Here is a 20,821-nt window from a genome sequence, read left to right on the forward strand (position 1 = left end):
AATCCAACTGTCCAACAACTACCTGAGGTCACGGCACAATCCATAAATCTTCGCCACTCTTATCTGACCAATATCAACAGCCAATAATTGATACGATACCATCGCGTTGATGCAACCCCGTTTTCCCACCTCTTCCCGGATCGGAATGAGATATTGAAACAACGAACCGGCATGCCACCGATGCGACGGGACTCGACGTTATCTTCTCTCGGACGTCGTCGATGGTTGTCGTTGCTTCACGTTGTCATCATCATCATCATCGCCCTGACTTCCAGCATCCCCTTGTAGCTTGTAGAGGGAGGTCATTCTCTTGGCTCCACCACTGACTGGCGTTCAATTCCTCCTGTGCATCGGACGGAAGGCGAAAGATTTTGACACCTACCTGACATGCGACCTGCACACCACCGACCGACGGGGAAAATGAGCCTCTTTATCGCACTTTCATATCTACCCGAAATGTGTGGGGTTGGAGATTCGATGCTTTCCGAAGACTCGATGCAGTAGGATAGCCGAGTCACAGTTCCTATGTGTCATATGAGTTTTACTTTAGCAGCTCAGCTCACCCATAATGGATGAGGATGATCGAATCGGCGTCGTGCAAAATCTGACAAATTTGACACAGTTTCGTGTCTTGACCTTTCTTTTGTGATATCTATGCGACGATGAGGAATATGCAGTTTCCCATCCGCACAATTCCACCAAGGGTCAAGTTATTGGTCAATCTTTTGACCTCGCTCCTGAGTCTTGATTATACTCAACTTCATATAGCATCTGCATTATAAGTAGATCCTCACAGTATATGTAGCTGAAATAAGTTTCTAGCGGCATTATAACCTTTCTATAAGTTCTAGCGAAGTTTATAGAAAAACAAGCTCAGAAAATTTTATCATGAATATACAGTGTATATACACTCCCGATCAAAAGTTTGGGGTCACCCCCTCAAAAACATGTCATTTTTATAGGCCCATATCTCCGCCAATTTGCGTCCAATTTCAAAACCCTAGGTTTCATTCAAAAGATAACACTAGTTTACAGCATTTTTGAACTCGGTAAGCTGATAATCATTTTTGGTGTAGAATCATGCCCTGAGTTCGAAAACGCGAAGGAAAAAAATTACAGTAGAGCGGAATTTTTTTCGACTTTCCATACAAGGTTGATGATTTGAAATCGATTTTTGTTCTATTTTTAAGCAAAGTCGCTCACTTCAAACCAGGCTTGGAAAACGTCAGCGTGAACGCGAGTCGTCACGCGAATTTTACAGAAGTGCCTCTCTCAATGTCATCGAATCGGGAGGCAATGACCAAGAGAGGCTAACAATATTTGCTCATTTTTCGGTCATGACGGAGCGTGACATGGTTGTAAACAAGGCAATTACTACAACATTCATGGATTTTGTCATTGTTTAAATCCTTCAAAGCATGAATGAATATCCTCTCTATCTGTTAAATACAACGGCTAGCCTAAATTTACTTGGACCAGGTGAAAATTTCAATTTCAAAACAATATGAAAGTTTCCGTCATGACGCTTGATCATTGCAAAATGACATGACGAAGAGCGTGAATGCTCGTTTTGTCTTGTGACGATGAAAGAGCCTACTTGTTCATCGTCATGGGAAGCTCACGACCAATAACAGCACTGCTTCAAACACCTCATTCTCCGTAATCAATGCTCCGATTGAGCTGAAATTTTTACTGTAACTCGCTCACATATGATATGTCAAATAAACGTCGAGAAAGAATTTTTCAGTTGGTTTTTTCTTATTGAAAAAAATACATTTCTTCAAAAAATTTTGGGAATTTTGCTAAAATTTAAGAAGATCGTCCCTAAAACTCGCCAGTATCTTGAATTTCATCAATCTGACGCAAATCCTGTATTCAGATGATCGAATGGTATTGTAATCAGCTTTTAATTTATGGGAAAGATTTAAAATTGGTTGAACAAAACGCAATATATTCGAATTTTAGTGAATTAAATATTTTGAAAAGTTACAAAACTCGATATTGAGCTAAAACTAAAAAACTGTTCTACTTTAAATTTTTTGAAGGTCGGTTTCGAAATCAGCACTAAATTGTGCTTCAAAAATTTTGGTCGTTGACAGAAGTTCACGACTTTCGTTTTATTTTGTAAACTTGTGTAATAAGTCAAAGAAACTTTGAACATGATTTAAAAGAAACTTTTTTAAAAAAATTGTATGTAAACTCAACCCAAAGTTGCCAAATTTTTGAAAAAACGAATATAAACTTACGGCAGTGTCGCTGGAAATTGGGTCGACCAAATTTTTAGATGAGAGCGGTAATATGACCCTTTTTCTATTAGCTTTCAACTGCTTTTTACAGAACTTAGCTAAAAAATCTGGAAAAAAAGTTATTAAGTGAATTAATCCTTGATGTCATCGACCAAAAGTTTGGGGTCACTGTTTTACGATAGTCAAAATTTGGTCAACCCAATTTGCAGCGACACTGCCGTAAGTTTATATTCATTTTTTAGAAAATTTGGCGACTTTGGATTAAGTTTACAAACAAAAATTTTCGAAAAAGTTTCTTTTGAATCATGTTCAAAGTTTCTTTGACTTATTATCTTTTGAATGAGACCTAGGGTTTTGAAATCGGACGCAAATTGGCGAAGATATGGGCCTAAAAAAATGACATGTTTTTGAGGGGGTGACCCCAAACTTTTGATCGGGAGTGTATGTGTTCTATTATATTCTAACTTATAAAACTCTAGAACTCCGAATATTTAACCTGAGGTTCTCCTTAGATTTAACAAGATGATTTATAAACTTTATTTAGAATTCTTTCGGAAATTTTCTGTCGCGAAACCACCAGCAACAATTCCAAGAGCTTCTTGGAGTTTCTTCGAGAGATTCTTCACAAACATTCAGAACATTGCCTTCGGATTTATCTCAGAGATTTTAAAATAAATTCAGGAACTCTGCCAAAATAAAGCAAAAAAAACACAAAAATTTGAAAAAAAAAGAACTGTCCGAAAATTTCTTAAAAGTCTTTTTTTCGAAAAACTACTTAATACAAAAATAAATTTTCTTTTAGATTTCTCGAACAATTTCCCCTGCAGATTTATCATGACTTTTCTCATGTCTGTAGTTTTGACTGGAATTCGTGCTTGTAAGCCATGCAAATGATTGTTTTTGGGTTTATAAAAAATTGCTCACGAAAAAAACCTGAAATATACCCAGGAACTTGTGTAGGAATTTTATCAATAACTTATAAACAAATTTTAGTTAGAAAGTTTTTCGCGAATTGTCTAAAAAATTTTGAAGAATTTTAAAAGGTTTTACGAGGGTTTTATCCCGGGCTCTGACCGATTGAACTTTCAAAATACGACCATATAGCAGATCTTCCAGGAAATTTAAAAAAAGAAACCTTCACGAACTGCTAATGACATATCATCAAGATCTTGTTTCGAAGCGTTTCCAGATTTTTTTCAGCAGTCACAAAGTTCCTGAAGAAGTTTCAAGTATCTGAGATTGGGCTGAATGATCGATTAAAATTTTAATATAAATCTCGCAAAAAATTTCTGATTTTTTTTCTTTTTTTTCAGAATTGGTAGTAAAGTTTTGCTTATGGTTTACTTTAAGGATATGTGAAGGATGTTCAACGATTACCAAAGTTTTCCCAAAAAAATTGGTGATAATGGCTATAACGTACAGTTCTCCCAAAATATTCATTTAGTTTATCCAAAAAAAAAACAAGAATATTCTTAAATGTTTTTTTTATTTTTTTTTATTTTACCATTTACTTTTGATAAACACCTCAATTCCAGTTATTTATTTCCACCGAAAATAACCTAAATTCAAACACAAATTCTTTCCAGTTTAGACTTCATTTAATTAATCTACATTACTAAATGGTGCATATCTTGGTAAACTTCTCAGACAGAAAGTATTTCAGCAATTCAAGGAATCCTCCAATTTTTTTTAAACTTTTCACCTTCCAATATTTTTTTTTTTTGTAAAAAACGCTTATTGCACAAAAAGCAACCAAAACCCAGCTATAATTTCAGGAAATTAAAAAAAGGTTTCTGCCGAAGGTATCTAATTAAATTCTACGAAAAGTCAAACCATGAATTTCACTTCGTTGACGAGAAACTACTCCAGGATTTTTTTACGAATTTCTTTGAGACATATTCCACAAGTAACTCCCCATAACCTGCTTGGAACTATACCACATTTAACTTTAAGTTAAGATTCATTGCCTTTTCTGTACTGACTGTAAATGTAAATGAAAACAAATTGGAATTACTCTACAAAGTTCTTTAAATATTGTGTCAGTGTTCTCTCAAAAAACTGTTTTCGATTTTTTTTTTCAGTGAAAGTTAAATTATTTGTTGGTAGGTACTTTGTTGCTGTTGGTAATTAAATTTTCATTAAATTTGTTCGGAAAATAACTCAAACAGTGTTTAACCAGAAAATCTATATAAGATGGCAATTAGTACGAATAAAAGCTTTAAAATACCTGCCTTTTACCAGGTGGAACTTCTAGAGGAATTTTTAGTGCAATTGCTGACTGGATTTATCTTCCAATCGTAAAAACAATTTCTGAACAAAATATGTTTGATTGATTGATTTGTCTTTATTAGAGAGACTTTCAGCCCTTGGCTGGTTCGTAACAAAATATGTTGTAATTACACATGGAGCTTCCAAATTCCTGGATTTAGTTCTAACAGAGCGCTATACAACACATTGAAAAATCCTGTATTTCTTCAAAGAAAACAAAATATTCCTAAAAGCATTCGTAGGAAAAAAATTCTGCGAAATTTCTGGAACTCACTGGAACCAATTAAATGTGCATAAATTAAAAAAAAATGCATGAACAGAGGAAAATTTGTACAAAAATTAAGTTTGGGCTTTAATGAGGGGATGTAATTTGCGAGAACAGGTATTGTTTCTGGGCATTTGAGATGGGGCTAAGAGGGTTTCCCGAAAGTTACCAGAGAGCCCAAAACAGGGGGTTCTAAGGGGTTCCAGGGCCGTTCCATGGACTTTTCAGGGAGTTATTTCAGGGGTTTTCAGGAGCCATTTAAGGGCGTTCTGTCAGGTTTTGTCAACGTTGTTATGGGATTAGGGGCATTGCAATAGTATTAAGAGAGTTTCAGGGACGTGTCAAGGGGCTTTAACCCTCGAGCAGTCGCGTCTTTGACTACCTGCAGCGACGCCGCGCTCACGCTGTGTACCACAAGCGTGCATTTTTCATGGTGCGTGTACTTAGTACACGACGCGACCGCTCCCGGGTTAAGGGCAATTCAGGGGTTTCAGGAGCCTTTAAAGGGCGTTATAAGGGGTTTGAGGGGCGTTTCAAGGCATTTTAGAATCATTTTAGAGAGTTTCAGAGGATTTCAGGAACATTTAAGGGTCGTTCCTAGAAGTTTTTTTTTATTCTTAATCACTTAACCGAATTTACAGCTCTATTGTCCAGTAGGGCACTATGTGAGCGATTTCAATTGACAGCTGCTTCTATAGTATTGTACAGCGCCTAGATGTATTCTTTATCGAACTGGTTGCCATTCTGCTGCTTTCACTTCTCTACTCTATTCATGGTAGAATGATGAGCACAAGGATGATGGATGGCCGTTGTTCCTTTCCAGTCCGATTGGGGGTCCATTATAAGTAGCAGTTAGTCGATGTCCAGTTATCCAGGTCCGTTTTAGCCATGGGGCTCAGAAGAGGGTCAGTGTCAGCCGTTCTCGGTGAAGAGCAACTGACGAAAAATTGCAAGTGCCGGGGCTGGGAATCAAACCCATGACCATCCGCATATGAAGCGAACGTGTTACCAACTACGCCACGGGTCCCGATTCCTAGAAGTTTTGGGGTCATTTATTTTCTTAATTAATTTATTTATTTGTATTTATTCATGTAACGTAGGGACAAACACTTTTCTTATGTGTTACTCTGTGGTGAAATATAGCTCGTATCTATTAAATCTTACATATCTAATTCGTGTTCCTGACTTCGACAATTTGATTCTTTTACTGCGTGCTTTCAATCTCAATGAGTAGACCCTTTCTAACACCGGAAATTAAATATGCTGACTTAAGCAATGGAGACAGAAGGTTCCAATTGTCATAGTCATTAGATAACATTTCTGGGGCCTTTCAAGGGGCTTTCAGGTGCGTTTGAGAGGGTTTCTGGAGCCTATTAAAGGCTTCCAAAGGGGTTCCAAAGGTATTTCAAATTGATTATGATGATTTCGAGAGCGTTTCAATGGAATTCCGGAGGTTTCAGGGGTATTTCGAGGCATTTCATGTTAGGGCCGTATCAGGAGGTTTCAAGAACACCCTTAAATCAAAGGGCATTTTAGGGACGTTTCAAAAGATATTACGATAGGATCTGTGCAAATCCTCTGGAACTTCCTGAAATGCCTCCGAAATCCCCCTAAAACCCTCATGAACCCCATGTTACGCTCTTGAGACGCTCCGTAACCTTCGAAAACGTTTTCGTAACGCCTCCAGAACCGCCGAAAATCCTCTGAAACTTCATGAAATGCCTCAGAAATCCCCCTAAGAACTCCTCGGACCGCATGTAACGTACCTGATACTCTCCGAAACCCACAAAATAGCCTCTATAATGCCTTCTGAATCCCGCCGAAAATGCTCTGAAACTTCCTGAAATGCCTCCGGAATCCTCCTAAAACCCCATCGGACCCTATGTATCGCTTTGAAACCAGTCCAAAAGTGCTCTGAAACTTCCTGTAATGCCCCCTGAAACCCCCTTAAGTCCCACTCGGACCCCATGTAACGCTCGTGAGACCCTCGGCAACTTCCGAAAACGTACCTGCCACGCCTCCAAAACCCGTTGAAAATCCTTTGAAACTCCCTGCAATACTTTCGAAACCCCCATCAGACCCCCGAAAACCCCCTTCAGATTTCCTGGTATCCCGCTGGAACTCTTTAGGACCCCCTGAAAGGGTTACGTATAAAAGGCTGAATTACAAAAGGCTGAAATAACAAAAGGCTGAAACACAAAAGGCTGAAATTACAAAAGGCTGAATGCATCAAAAGGCTGAAGTAACATAATGCTGAAATAGTGATTTGCCTAGTTTTCAAATGCACCAGCCCAAAGACTAACCTTAATACAAACAACTCAAACAAACAGATAGGGGAACTAACGTATTATAGGCAGTTTTGTTCTCTTCGTCATGGGTGGTTTTTTGAAACCTGTTAAACTCAGATTTGGTCTTCAATCCTTCCCAACCAAGCTGAGTTACATGCCTAAATTTCAGGCAATTCGGTCCTTAACAACCCCTCATGACGAAGAGAACGTACCTACCGATAATACCCTTTGTCACCCTACATACTCTAATTTTACGATCTCCTTGAACATTTGCTTGTTGGTCGATTACCCAGCCGTGGCACTCGCATTAGTTTTGCTTGAGCTTGACGTTTGACCGTCCTACCGTCTTCTAGTTCATGGTTGGTCAAACTAACCCATTTTGGGGGAACATGCTTAAGTTACTTTGTGCTGCATCAGAAAGTTTTACGACTGGTCATAATCCTATGCATTATTGAACGCCTACATTACTAAGACAGAATTTCTCAAAAGAATAGCATATATTTTAGAGAAGGGAAATTCTCTGATGATATTGTTAGTAGCCATAATAACAACAATCTCCAAAACAGCATGACTCGAAAGAATACTGCCCATAATCGCATAGTTGACGTAAGCACCACTGTAGTTTTCAACACACTTTTGAAATTTAAACAATGATTAACCCTCTAATACCCAAATTTTTGATTTTGATCTAAATATTATTTTTCGTCATCTAAAATCGATTTAAGCATGTTTTGGAAGATGATTCTTTTTAATTCTCGATTTCATGAATTTCAGTTTTTGATTTTTCTTATTTTTATTTTTAAACATACCCACACTTTTATATTTTTCCTGGAAGCCTATTTGGGGTGCGCATTTTTTGAGATGAAAACATTTTGAGATTTTATGATTATTGTTGAAATATTTTTATTTTTATTTTTTTTCATAGAAAAAAATATTTTCCGTGTAATTTTAAGGAAAATAATTTTAGAGTGTATTCGTTTCCCTTAAACTATCGAACTAGGATAGAATGGTTAGGGAAAAATTTAAAACATGTTAATTGTAGCGATTCAATATAAAATAAACAATGACTTCTGAAGGGTGACCAAAACATCAATTTTTCAATGATTTTTAAAAAATGTAAATACTTTAATACGTTTCAAAATACACCAAAAACCGTTTTGAGATATACAAAACAGTCCTAAATTTCAGCCAAAAATATAAAAAATTTAATTTTCCACGAAACAAAAATTACAAAAATGCTCAAACTATACCCCGTCTAAAGGCGGGGTTGGGTATTAGAGGGTTAATGAAAAGTTTATATTTTTTTCACGTTGATATCTAGCTAGTGATTAGATCTTGTGCTCTATTGAATAAAACTAATCACAATTATGCACATTTGATAGATATTAGCTTCTGAGTGCTGTCATTGTCAATGGTGGTTACGTCAACTATGCGATTATGGGCAGAATAGCTCATGTTTAAAGAAGGAAAAATTAACTTTATAAATATTATCAGTACCTTATTGTGTTCGTTGGTATGCATCATCTTCATCATGAAGAGGCTCACTAAGCTCAGTTTCAAAACTAAATGTAACTAAGGGCTACGCGTTCGATTCGCGTTCGGGCCAAGAACTTTTCATTGTTTCGTGTCAAAATTTTCTTGACTCCCTTTGGCATTGAATATTGTGTGGGGTGAGATGGCAACAGCGTGTGCGTGTGTGATCTGAGTATATAATATAGAGTGGCACACGCTGCTTCCAACTCACCCCACACAAGTATCTTCGTACCTGTTACACGATAGGCCAAACTGAGAAGCAGGCTTTATCTCAGTTTGGGCGTATATCAAAAAAGGAAAAAATACTGTAACTTATGAATAAATTTTCGTATTTTCAGCCTTTTCAATTTTCAGCCTTTTTTAATTTCAGCCTTATGTTACAGTTTCTTAATTTCAGCCTTTCGTATTCAGCCTTTTGAAATTCAGCCTTATGTTACCATCCCCCCTGAAACGCCCCTGCAACCTCCATTTGCTCTCCCCTATAAACACGCCCTGGCCGCCGTTGCAATAGTTACTGTCATTACTAAATTTTGTTGTGCACAATACTGCCGTGAATCGCATATCATGAGATGGGACTTTGCTGGATTTCCTATGCAAATGGGACAGATATGCGATTTACGGCAGAATATTCGTTCTGACTAACTTTCCCTCTTTATTTTATGCAGGGCATAGAAAAAAGTGCATGAATTGAAAGTGCATAAGAATAACATGCATAAAATGAGGTTTTAGTGTATTTTTTTAATAGTTTTAATAAACTTCTCCCTTGGTTTTACCACAGACAAACAAACATAAAACTTTGAACAAGTCGTTTTAGCATTGGATTCTGTACAATTAAAGCATGATAGAATACACTTCAAAGTGTATTGGAGGCCATTTGTACTTCACGGAATGTCACATGACCACATCTCCGGGCCTAAGTAAAATCTCTTATCGAAAATACCGAAAAAGTTCTGCTGTTCAATTTTCGTCAATAATTGAGGGTGAATTCTCCTGGAACTTCTCAATGATTGCCAGCTGAAATTCCTCCAGAAATTCCACTAAAGATTTCTCCTAGGTGAAATCCTCCGAAGATTTTATTTTTTCTAGTGATGAATTTTTCTTGGTATTCCTTGACATTCCTCCGATAATTCCACCTGACATTTTTTCGAGAACTCCTGCTGAGATTCTTCAAGCAATACCTGCTGGAATTCTTGCAGATATTTTCAGTGGATTTTTTACAGAAATTGCTACAGAAATTTTTGTTGGCATTCCATCAGGAATTTTTACTGGAATTCTTCTGGGGAATCTCGAGTGATTTCTCCTAGATTTTATCGTGGAATGTCCTTCCTAGGGATTCTCTTAGGGTTTTTTTTAATTATTCTTAGGATTATTGAAAGGATTTCTTCAGATGTTTCTCTAAGGGTTTCTCTAGAATATCCTATTGATATTTCAACAGAAGTGGAATTCCTGTAGAAACTCTTGGTTGTAGTTTTACGGAAATTCTTTCAGATATTTCAGGATACTTTTAGGGATTTCGGTATTTTTCGATGAATGGGCTATCCTCCTTCACTAAGTGCATATTTGAAAAATAAACATGTAAAATCATAGCAATTTAAAACGTAAACTGATAGAAACATACAGGGGATGGCCAAAATGTTTGGGATAGGCAACTTTTTTTCTCCCACAAAAAATTCAACATGCTGTAACTTTTCATAGAGTACATCAAAAAATCTCAAATATTGACTGTTTGTCAACCTATTATGTGTGCATCATTGGTACAAATTTGGGGTCGATTGATTAATTTTTCGCGAAGTTAGAACCGTTCGGGTAAAACACTATTTTTTAGACAACTTTTTTTTGAACTGTCATATCTTGGAAACCAGTGAACCGAATTGAATGATTTTTTTAACGTTTATCAATAATATATTGATACTTAATACGACGTAATAAAATGTAATATTTTCTCACGGCGAATTAAGTTATACCGGGTTGAAATTTTTACCCATATAGAGGAAAATAAGTAAAATTTACAATACCACACAAAAATTATTAAATGTGTTCTTCCTTCAATTGAAATAGGCTCTAATATATCTGATTAGAGATAATTTGAGAACAGAAGTGGAAAATCTTTGGATATAAGCACTAAAATTTATTGACATTGATGTAAAAAAATTACATTTTTTCGAGAAAAAGCCAAAAAGTGTCAATCCATGATAACGTTTTTCAACGTTTAAAAAGTACCAATGTTTTAATAGTTTGTGAAGCATTTACATACTGTTAGTGTACGTTCAAAATTTCATTCAATTCGGTTCACTGGTTTCCGAGATATGACAGCTCAAAAATGAGTTGTCTAAAAAAAGGTGTTTTACCCGAACGGTTCTAACTTGGCGAAATATTAATCAATCGAGCCCAAATTTGTACCAATGATGCACATATAATAGGTTGACAAACAGTCAAAATTTGAGATTTTTTGATGCACTCTATGAAAAGTTATAGCATGTTGAACTTTTTTGTGAGAGAAAAAAAAGTTGCCTATCCCAAACATTTTGGCCATCCCCTGTAGCATTATAAATTGTTACCAACCTTACAACATTTCAGAATTTTGGACAAGACTATGGTTCAGCTGTTCCTAAGCTAAGTAAGCCTATCAGACACAATCGCATCGCACAGCATGGTTGGTTTGGTTAGACTTTGGGTGGTAGCAAACCAATGATCGATTACGGCCATCTCGCTTCGACCGTTGGCGCTTATGACTTGGCTACTACCGGACCGGAGCTAGCTAGCTGACTAGAAAGCCATCCGTATCGAAAATGATAATAGCTGCGCGCGCCACTGCATATTGTAGAGGTAGAGATGATCGGCAGCACAGCAGTGCCACTTAAAAACCAATAAAATGCCTATTTTCCATATGGGCACATCAATTTTCGTGACTGGGAAATTTATCTCCCGCACATCGCACATCTCACCGTGCAGCAGCTAAAACGTCAATCATCAGTCATTGCGGGAGGAGTCATGCATGCGCATGGATAGCTGCCATGTTGGTCGATGGAAGATGCATCTTATGCGATGGGATGCTACCGTCCGTGTTGAGTTGATGCTGTTGTCATAAGAGTAGCCATTTCTGGTAAATCAATCTTTTGTGACGGGCTCGCGATGGATAAATTATTCAAAAATAAATCTTCGAGGATTATTGCATTGCATTTGCCTATCGAGAGCCTAATTGCAGGAATTGGATCAATCATATGCAAAATCTGATAGTTTCAGCAAAATCAAACAAAGCCTATACCTCACCATTCCATTCACTATCACCTTCCCAAAGCAGATGGAAACCTGCTTGTCATTGATTCATTCTCCCACGCATTGGCGTAGGCCGCTCTCGGTACCTACCAGCAGGAAATTGATCTTCTTCGATCGACCAGCGATTCGCAAGCACTCTCTTTCGCTAACTTTTGCTGAACAATCACCAACTTTCGCCTTTTTCTTTTCCGGAACACCAAAACCATCACGACGAAGACGACGACTATCATCTGCTTCCAGTCAGTGGCAGAAGATTGTTTCTAGGCACAATCTTCGGCTTGTTTGCGACCTGGCGGGGCGGCGTGGTGTCATCACGGTTAGCCAGATTTTATCGATTTAGTCGAAAAGATTGCAAATTTTAAGGCATACAGCCGAAAAAAAATCGCTTGTTTTATGGGCGAAATTTTTACGAGTTTTTGCGATTTTCTGATGTAGCTCAGTCTGGAAACGCATTCCTGGTCTGATTGTGGAGGGTGATAGCACGGTGCATTTTATAGCTTTTGATATAATATGTTTTTAAGGCAAATCCGTTAAAATTTGCATTACTAACTAAATCAATGAAATTCAATTTTTATCTTCTCTGTCTTCTCTGTCCTATCTGTCTTCTCTGTCTTCTCTGTCTTCTCTGTCTTCTCTGTCTTCTCTGTCTTCTCTGTCTTCTCTGTCTTCTCTGTCTTCTCTGTCTTCTCTGTCTTCTCTGTCTTCTCTGTCTTCTCTGTCTTCTCTGTCTTCTCTGTCTTCTCTGTCTTCTCTGTCTTCTCTGTCTTCTCTGTCTTCTCTGTCTTCTCTGTCTTCTCTGTCTTCTCTGTCTTCTCTGTCTTCTCTGTCTTCTCTGTCTTCTCTGTCTTCTCTGTCTTCTCTGTCTTCTCTGTCTTCTCTGTCTTCTCTGTCTTCTCTGTCTTCTCTGTCTTCTCTGTCTTCTCTGTCTTCTCTGTCTTCTCTGTCTTCTCTGTCTTCTCTTTCATCTCTGTCTTTTCAGTCTTTTCTGTGTTCCTTGTTCATCTGTCATATCTTTTATTTATTTAATGGTATGAGAAGGTTTTTGTTTCAATGTAACGGATAATATTTGCTCTACTTTCAAAAAACGCATAGTTGACCAGTCATTCCTTTCCTTCATTGTTGCACACACAATTAAGTAACAACCTGCAATTAACCAAGACCCCCCAGCTATCAAAACAATATTAGTCACACCAAACCTGCAGGGCTGGAACCACCTCTATCAATCCAACACAAATGAAGCAATAAACGAAACCTAACGAGATCGTGATCAAGTGCAAGTACGCACGATTACCGCAATCACATTCATTAAGGGGCAATGTCTCAACCTCAGTTTCTCCCGCTGTTAACTGTTACTTCATCCAAATCTCCATTAGAAAAAAAAAAAACTATGATTCCCACAAGTTGATTTCAACCAACCAACCAGCCTACAGCACCTGATCAATGGCCGGAGGTGTGTTGTGTTGTGTTACTAAAATTCACTGAGAGTGAAATTCGGTACAGGAAACGACACACTGAACGTTCCTCAAATGGGTCATCTTTCCCGGTAGATCTTCAACGGACCTGACCAGAAACCGCGTCAAGTGTCTAGCGATCGAGCGACCCTAAATCGCCCATTCATGCTCGTCCGAGAGCGCTAGAGAGACGATCGACCGTCGTCTGGACCTAGCCAAAATGCTTCGCGAATCGACGCGAAGCATAATTAGTTAATTAATGTTTGGAATTTCATAAACCGCGCACTCTCGGACGGAGGGACTCAGGTCTAGTGTGACGAGGTGGAGAGCCGTTTTTGTTCGTTGATTTCATCTGCTTCCCCTGACTGTAATAAGCCCATTACCGATAGGTAGGTATTGGTCCGGTGCATAAATCTTTGAGCTCAACTCCGCAGCCGGAAACCGGCTATTATTAGGATCGAAAGCGACATCTGAGAGAAACTCTGCATGCGCCGATGCAACCAAATTGAAGGGGGGGGGGCGTGACGCGCTTCTGAAATTTGTCTTAAAATAATGCTCGTTTTTATATGTTTCGGTTTTTCTTTTTTTTTTTGAGCACACAAATTTTTCCTGGTTTTAAACAAAGCGCATTTGTAATGTTCCAATGTTCAAAATTTGTTTATATTAGTACTTTTATTTCTTTGTTTAATTTTTTCATTTTTTATGCTTTTCCTCTTTTGAATGTACTAGTAACAAGTGAAAATGATATTTATAATTTTCAGTGATGCGCACACAATTGCTTCTGGTATTAAACAAAGCGCAGTTGTAATGTTTTAATTATTTGGAAAAAAAACTCTATGTTCTCCATTTCAAAGCATTTACTCAATTCAATTATCTATTTTTTTTTTCAAGTTCATATTAATTTTAGAAGTAATCGATGATTTTCCTCCAAAACTACAATTTTCAGAAATAAATTGTTCACTGGTAAAAAGGCGCAATGTGCACCGTTTCCCCCAATACATCAGCAGGGAAGCCGGCGGCCAATTCCGAAGGACTAGCACATATGGACCGGATCGATCGCAAGGGACCCCTACTGGGTTTGTTTGCAGTGCCTGCCGGGTGTGCTTGATAGTTTCTTTTTTTCGGGGTATCATCTTCACCACGGCCTGCGCGCAGTTGCAGGTGAACTTTGCCATACGGTACGGCAAGGAAGGAAGAATCCACAATCTAATAGAGAGCCAGAGCTCGCTGCTCGCTCGTCGAAAGGATGGCTACGGGCAGGCGCAGATCGATAGCGAAGATAACGTAGCGAAACGGATCGGCAGGCATAGTCGCAGTCGTCGTCGAATATGGGCTCATCGAGATCGCGCCGAAGTTGATTGTTTTGTGTTTGATTCCTGGGGTGCGACTGCCTTTCATCTCGGTACGCCTCTAGGTACGGTGTTATTAAATTTGAATAATAACAACCAGTCAATGTAATCAATGGAGGGGAAATTGAATGCATTTTACCGCACAGCGATTCGAAATGGTTAAACGTTAAACTCTGGGCCTCGGATTGTTTATGGAGTGGCCTCGGTGACAGTAATGCGCAATTTGGAATCAGTATTGTGTGGGAATAATCGATGATTGGGAGATAGCATTTTTATTTCTTTGAGAAATCGAAAGAAAATGCAAGTACCTAATGTAGTTTAGAATAAATTTAGAACAAACCGAAAAGCTATATGTTCACTCCAAAACCAAAAATTTGATAGAGCTCCCGGATGGGTCAAGTTTTAAATACCAATCGACTCAGCTCGACGAGTTGAGATGATGTCTGTGTGTGTATGTGTTCATAAAGGTCACCTCGTTTTTAGATAGTAAATATAAACCGATTTCAACGACCGCTGGTTCATTCGACGGGGTATCTTGTCCCATTGTTGCCTATTAAAAATGGTTCAGATCGGTCAAGCCGTTCCGGAGTTATGACCATTTAGGTGTTCCGGACCGGCACTCCAGGAAGGGGCCAGATATGAAAATGCAACAAACCCATGAATGCAACCCATCAAACCACGGCATTTTCGATAACAAAGATGAACGGGAAGCAACCCAAGTAACCACGAAGCCGTATTAAGTGCATCAATTTGGCCATATATTTATATTTAAAATTGTGTAAATAATGCTGCACTACTTTAAACACCTCATTGAAGCAATATTAAAGTCGAAAAGGGCCCCACTAAAATTAAATTAGTGCCACATATTGCAGCACGTTGAGAGCCATTGCTAAAGTGACATAAATGCATGTGCTGTACATTTGCATTAGCACAGTTTAATACGTGCAACACGAAAAACCAAAACAAAAATCTATTTTTAGCACCGTTTCTTTATCGACGGTACTAATGCCCCCCCCCCCCCCCCCCCCCCCACATGAATGATTTAACCATTTTTTTTGTTGCCGGGTCGGGAGTCGAACCAGAAGTGTTGAAGACCGCTCACGGTGTGCTCAGACACGATTATTATCGCACTTTCATGAACCTAATATATTTTTTCGTTATAAGTTAGCCTTAGCCGTATAGAAAAAGATTCTGTAGGTTAAAAAATCTTTCATCGGGGAAAATCAAATTAAATTCGATTTTAGTATTTTACCACTTTTCTCATATATTATGGTATTACGCAAATCTGATGAACCAAAACTCCACTAGAAAAAGTTCCATTTCTAATAATAAATTTGATACCATTTAGAGAAAATGACAGTAACAGTCTTTAAAACGAGTTTAGTTTTGTTTGGCGTTCGTTTCATGTGTCCAGCCCACTATAGTCTGCCGAAAGTAAAAAAATCATAAAGTCTACATTCCTTCCATATGTCTGGTATACAGATACTTGTAATGTAGGTAAACAAATGCTTCCCATTAGTGTGAATTATACATTTGAGGAAGCGCCATACATCTGCAACTCATACCATTTGCAGCACATACTCTCCATGTGCTAATTTGTCTGAAATGGGGGGTATTAGTTACACATACTTTGCATGTTAAACCACATCCACATGGATATTTGCAAAAAAGTGTGAGTCGACTGTAGGGGAGACTGGGGAGACTTGATCCCTTTTTCTTAATTTACCTGAAACTTTAAGAAAAAACACAAAACCAGATCCGATTTCCGTTCAAAATGGCAGGTGAACATCTATTGCAAGTTAATACACAACAGAAGGCCTTTAAATTATTGTTAAAGTTTTCAAAACTGTGTTTTTATGAGGCATGTCTTATGATGTATTTTTCAAAAATGGGTGACACTTGATCCCCCTTTGAGCACATGGTTTATTTAAAGGGAAAATAATTCCAGAGTCTTCCTTTTCATTTTCTTTTCGAGTTTTCTTGTATTTTCGATGAACATGGAGTGTTTGAAATTGTAAGATTTCCTTAAATTTTTAAGGATATGCCGTATTTTCAAAATGGGGAGACTTGATCCCCCTTTTCTTGGTTTGTACTAAAGTTATAATTATCTGACACATTTTATCGTTGAATAGACTAGAATTCCAAGTAAATAGAGGCTTCCGAATATAATTTTATTTTTCACATGTATAATGTGTGTGTAATCCTCGAGGGATCAAGTCTCCCCATGTCACTGTTGTGTATACTAAGCCGAATTAAGTAAAATATGTTAACAAGAGCCTTATTTGGATAAATAAGTTTGAAAGTATTTTATTTAAACTATGTGCTGTGAAATTTTGACACGATTTGGTTCAATTTTCACAAAGTTATTGAAATTTTTCGGAATCGCCTAAAAGATTTCTGAAGGACTGAAAACAAACCATCAGCCGTTAAAAAATAATGCAATGTACAATCGAAATCACTTGTAGCCAAAACATAGTCGTTTGTCCAGGAGTAGTTTTGGAAAAATTATGCTAGAAGAAAAATGTTTTTGATTCCGAGAAAATATGGGGGGAACAAGTCTCCCCAGGGATCAAGTCTCCTCAGTCTCCCCTACTGAGCGTGCGTGACTTATTTATAAATGTTCTGCCTCTGAACTGTTGAGGACTCTTGTCCACACAAAATCTTAAAAATTTCAAAGACTGTGGATCTTGTTCATTGAACAATCTTACCGAAGTTATCTCTTTGTTAATTAAAAAATGATACCCTTAGGGTTAAGTGAAGAACACACAGTGGATTGTAGAGAATTCTCCATATGACTAAAAATTTATACAGAATAGAGTAGTGCGTAGAGCGAAAATCTAACCCACAATTTGAGGCTTATGAGGCACCTAAACGACTAACGCTGCTAAGCACACGGCTACGAAAGATGCTTCGATTGTGAAATCATTAACCCTCCTTTGGCATTAGAGTCATTTTTCACCCAAACCGTACAGTACAAATATAATAAGAACTTTTATGTATATTGTGCTCTGATTTTGCAGGGCTCGATGTTTTACTAACAAGTAAAAATTTAACCTATGAATGCTTTTGTTCACATGTTGGACACATAGAGCCGACTTCTTCACCCTGGCTCAAGCGTTAAACCATGTTTAACTATATAGGTAAGCCTGTTTATCTGTTGATCCGAGGTGAAGAAATCAGCCCATAGAGAATAGCTTTTAATTACTCTTTCGGCACACGCCCTTGATACATGTACTTTAAGGTAAGCATTTGTAATCATTTTTTTTCACAGTGAAAGCAATCAATGTTTGGTTGATACAGTTTGAAAAAAGACACTGAAGACGACTCAACAGTTGAGGTTGAATTACGTATCTGTCAATGGATGCAAATTCTTAGTGGAATTAAATGGAACAGTGCTCAAGCCGATTTTCTTTTTACTTAGTTTTAGATATGTTCATGATACATTGTTGTTTATGATGAGAACAAATTTAACTAAATTTGAAATGTAGATCAAGATAAAGAAGACTTCAAATGTTTTGGAAATGTCATATAATATATAAAAAATAAAACAAACAGTGATGCGTAGTGTTCAAGATTGACGCAATCTGATACATTTTGATTGCTAAAGTTATAACACATGGAAGGTGGTTGGATGGTATTGACTGTACGGGTGACTTTTGTAATTCAACTCTAATGGCTAGTTCCCACTTTGTAAGAACAGTGCCATGGGTTTTCGGTTTTATGACTAGTCGTTTTAATAACTTTTTATTTCGTTTTTATCACGCTCCGCAAGAAAAAGTGACATTTCTGCCCATACTGAATCTGTTGTCAAACTCACTTCGCAAAAAAGGAAGAATTTTACTTGGAAAAAAACTTTATTTTATGCAGTCATAACATCGAAATCATTAAAATGCCTAAAGTCCTTATCGAGACCAAAGTGTAAGTGTCTTATAAAAACAACAGATTACCCAGACGAGTATAGAAAAAAAATCACTGCACGAGACTACTACTACTATTGAAATTTAGCAGATACTACTATTGAAATTTAGCAGATTACTTGCAAATTGATATATTTTCAATATATTTTGGGATGTCATTCACATTGACATATATTAAGCATGTTAAGATTTTGTATGAAGAAAAATCTTCAACAGATCAGAGGCAGAACTTTTACAAATACGTCACGCACGCTCAGTAAAGTTGTCACATAGTTTTTTTTAACAAATATCCATGTGGATGTGGTTTGACATGCAAAATATGTGCAACTCATACTAGCCATTTCAGGCAAATTAGCACATGGAGAGTATATACTGCAAATGGTATGAGTTGCAGATGTATAATGCTTCCTCAAATGTATAAATCGCACTAATGGGAAGCATTTGTTTACCTCCATTACAAATATCTGTATACCAGACATATGGAAGGTATGTGGACTTTTATGATTTTTGACTTTCGGCAGACTGTAGTGGGCTGAACACATGCTACGAACGCCAAACAAGTTTAAACTCGTTTAAAAGACTGTTACAGTCGTTATCTCTAAATGGTATCATATTTATTATTAGAAATGGGACTTTTTCTAGTGAAGTTTAGGTTCATTAGAATTGCGTAATATCATATAATTATATGAGAAAAGTGGTAAAATGCTAAAATCGAATTTATTTTGATTTTCCCCGATGAAAGATTTTTTAACCTCCAGAATCTTTTTCTACATGGCTAAGGCTAACTTATTACGAAAAAATATTTTAGGTTCATGAAAGTGCGATAATAATCGTGTTTCAACACACCGTGCGCTAGATGAGTTCCATACGCGCTGGTGCCGTAGATCGTTTCTGCTACAGTGGTAGCAAGAGATATTTCATTAACTAAAAGGAAACTGTTCTTCTGCCTCAACCATTGCAGTAGAGGGCAAAACGACTATGGCATATGTAATAGAATCCCTCTAATCACATTCTGATAAATCACTGATAAATACATAATGCATTCTAGAAGATATTTAACCAATATAAGAAAATTAAAACACCCTTCGTACACTGCTCATACTATTATGCTAATTGCGGTTTCCATCATTATTGGCATGTGATAGCAGTCAACAGGTCATCTCTAAAATGGTTTTGCTGAAGAAAGTCGTCGGTCGGTGGTTCAAACGAGGATTAAGTTGGTCGGGAGTCGAACCAGAAGTGTTGAAGACCGCTATAGTTGACCGTGAAGTTGTTAGCTCTTCTTGATTTCATTTGTTTACCATTAGAGTCAAGCTTTTATAATTTTATTGTTAGAGCAACCTTTGCTAGTTTGTACATTGCATTTATACAGTTTCTGCAGTGTTGAGTTATTGAATTATCGTATATCACCTTTTAATGCACCCTAATGTAAAGAAAAAATGTAATGCATCAAAACATTGATAATGCCAATCTAAAGGATTATTGCATGATAAGTGTGGAATTACTGCATTTCGCATTGCAAAGGTTGATACGCAGTCTAATTCGTGCAATGATATAATGCTTGTGGTTACTTGGGAAGAAAATAGCCTCGGGCCAATCTAGGGCAGTGTTCCGGAATCGGTTCCAGGTGTCCCGCTGAAACTGTCCAAATATAAAAGTGAACCACAACCATGCATGTGACACATCACATCGCTAATTCGGCAAATTTCATTGAAGGATAAATAAAAAACCCAGATTAATCCACCTAGTGCCTTTCTCGTCGCATATATACTGATGATCTTTTGCCTTTTTTTATATTTTACCACTTCCGGCGGGGCACTCGTTACCGGTTCTGGAACACTAGCGGTTCTCTCAAATATGGTCTGAGACTTATTGCTGGCTAACTGTTCATAAGGTTATTGAAAAACGTACGATTTGATGTGTCGCATATATAGGTTCGGTTTACTTTTATATTTGGCGACTTACGATGGGACCCTGGACGGGACACCCAAAATCGGTTCATGGGCACGACCTGTTGTCCCAAGTACGGTCTGAGACTATTTTCTAGCTAACGCTTTATCAGGTTACCGAATAAATCATTTGATATGTCGCATGTATGGTTCTCTTTTCCATTTGACCGTTTCCGGCGGGACATAGCATACTGATATGGTCTGGGACTATTTTCTCTTTCTTTGTTATCTAAAAAGCCGTGATTTGGAGTGTCGCATGCATGGGTTTGATTAACTTTT

At 37.5% G+C, this 20,821-nt stretch overlaps 1 protein-coding gene across 3 annotated transcripts in view; it reads left to right on the plus strand.

Moving 5' to 3' along the window:
- Positions 1-20,821, plus strand: part of LOC109622172 (probable nuclear hormone receptor HR38) — a 456,982-nt gene that overhangs the window by 427,759 nt on the left and 8,402 nt on the right. The window lies entirely within an intron of this gene.

Source organism: Aedes albopictus, chromosome 2 (genome assembly GCF_035046485.1).
Source record: "Aedes albopictus strain Foshan chromosome 2, AalbF5, whole genome shotgun sequence".
NCBI lineage: Eukaryota > Metazoa > Arthropoda > Insecta > Diptera > Culicidae > Aedes > Aedes albopictus.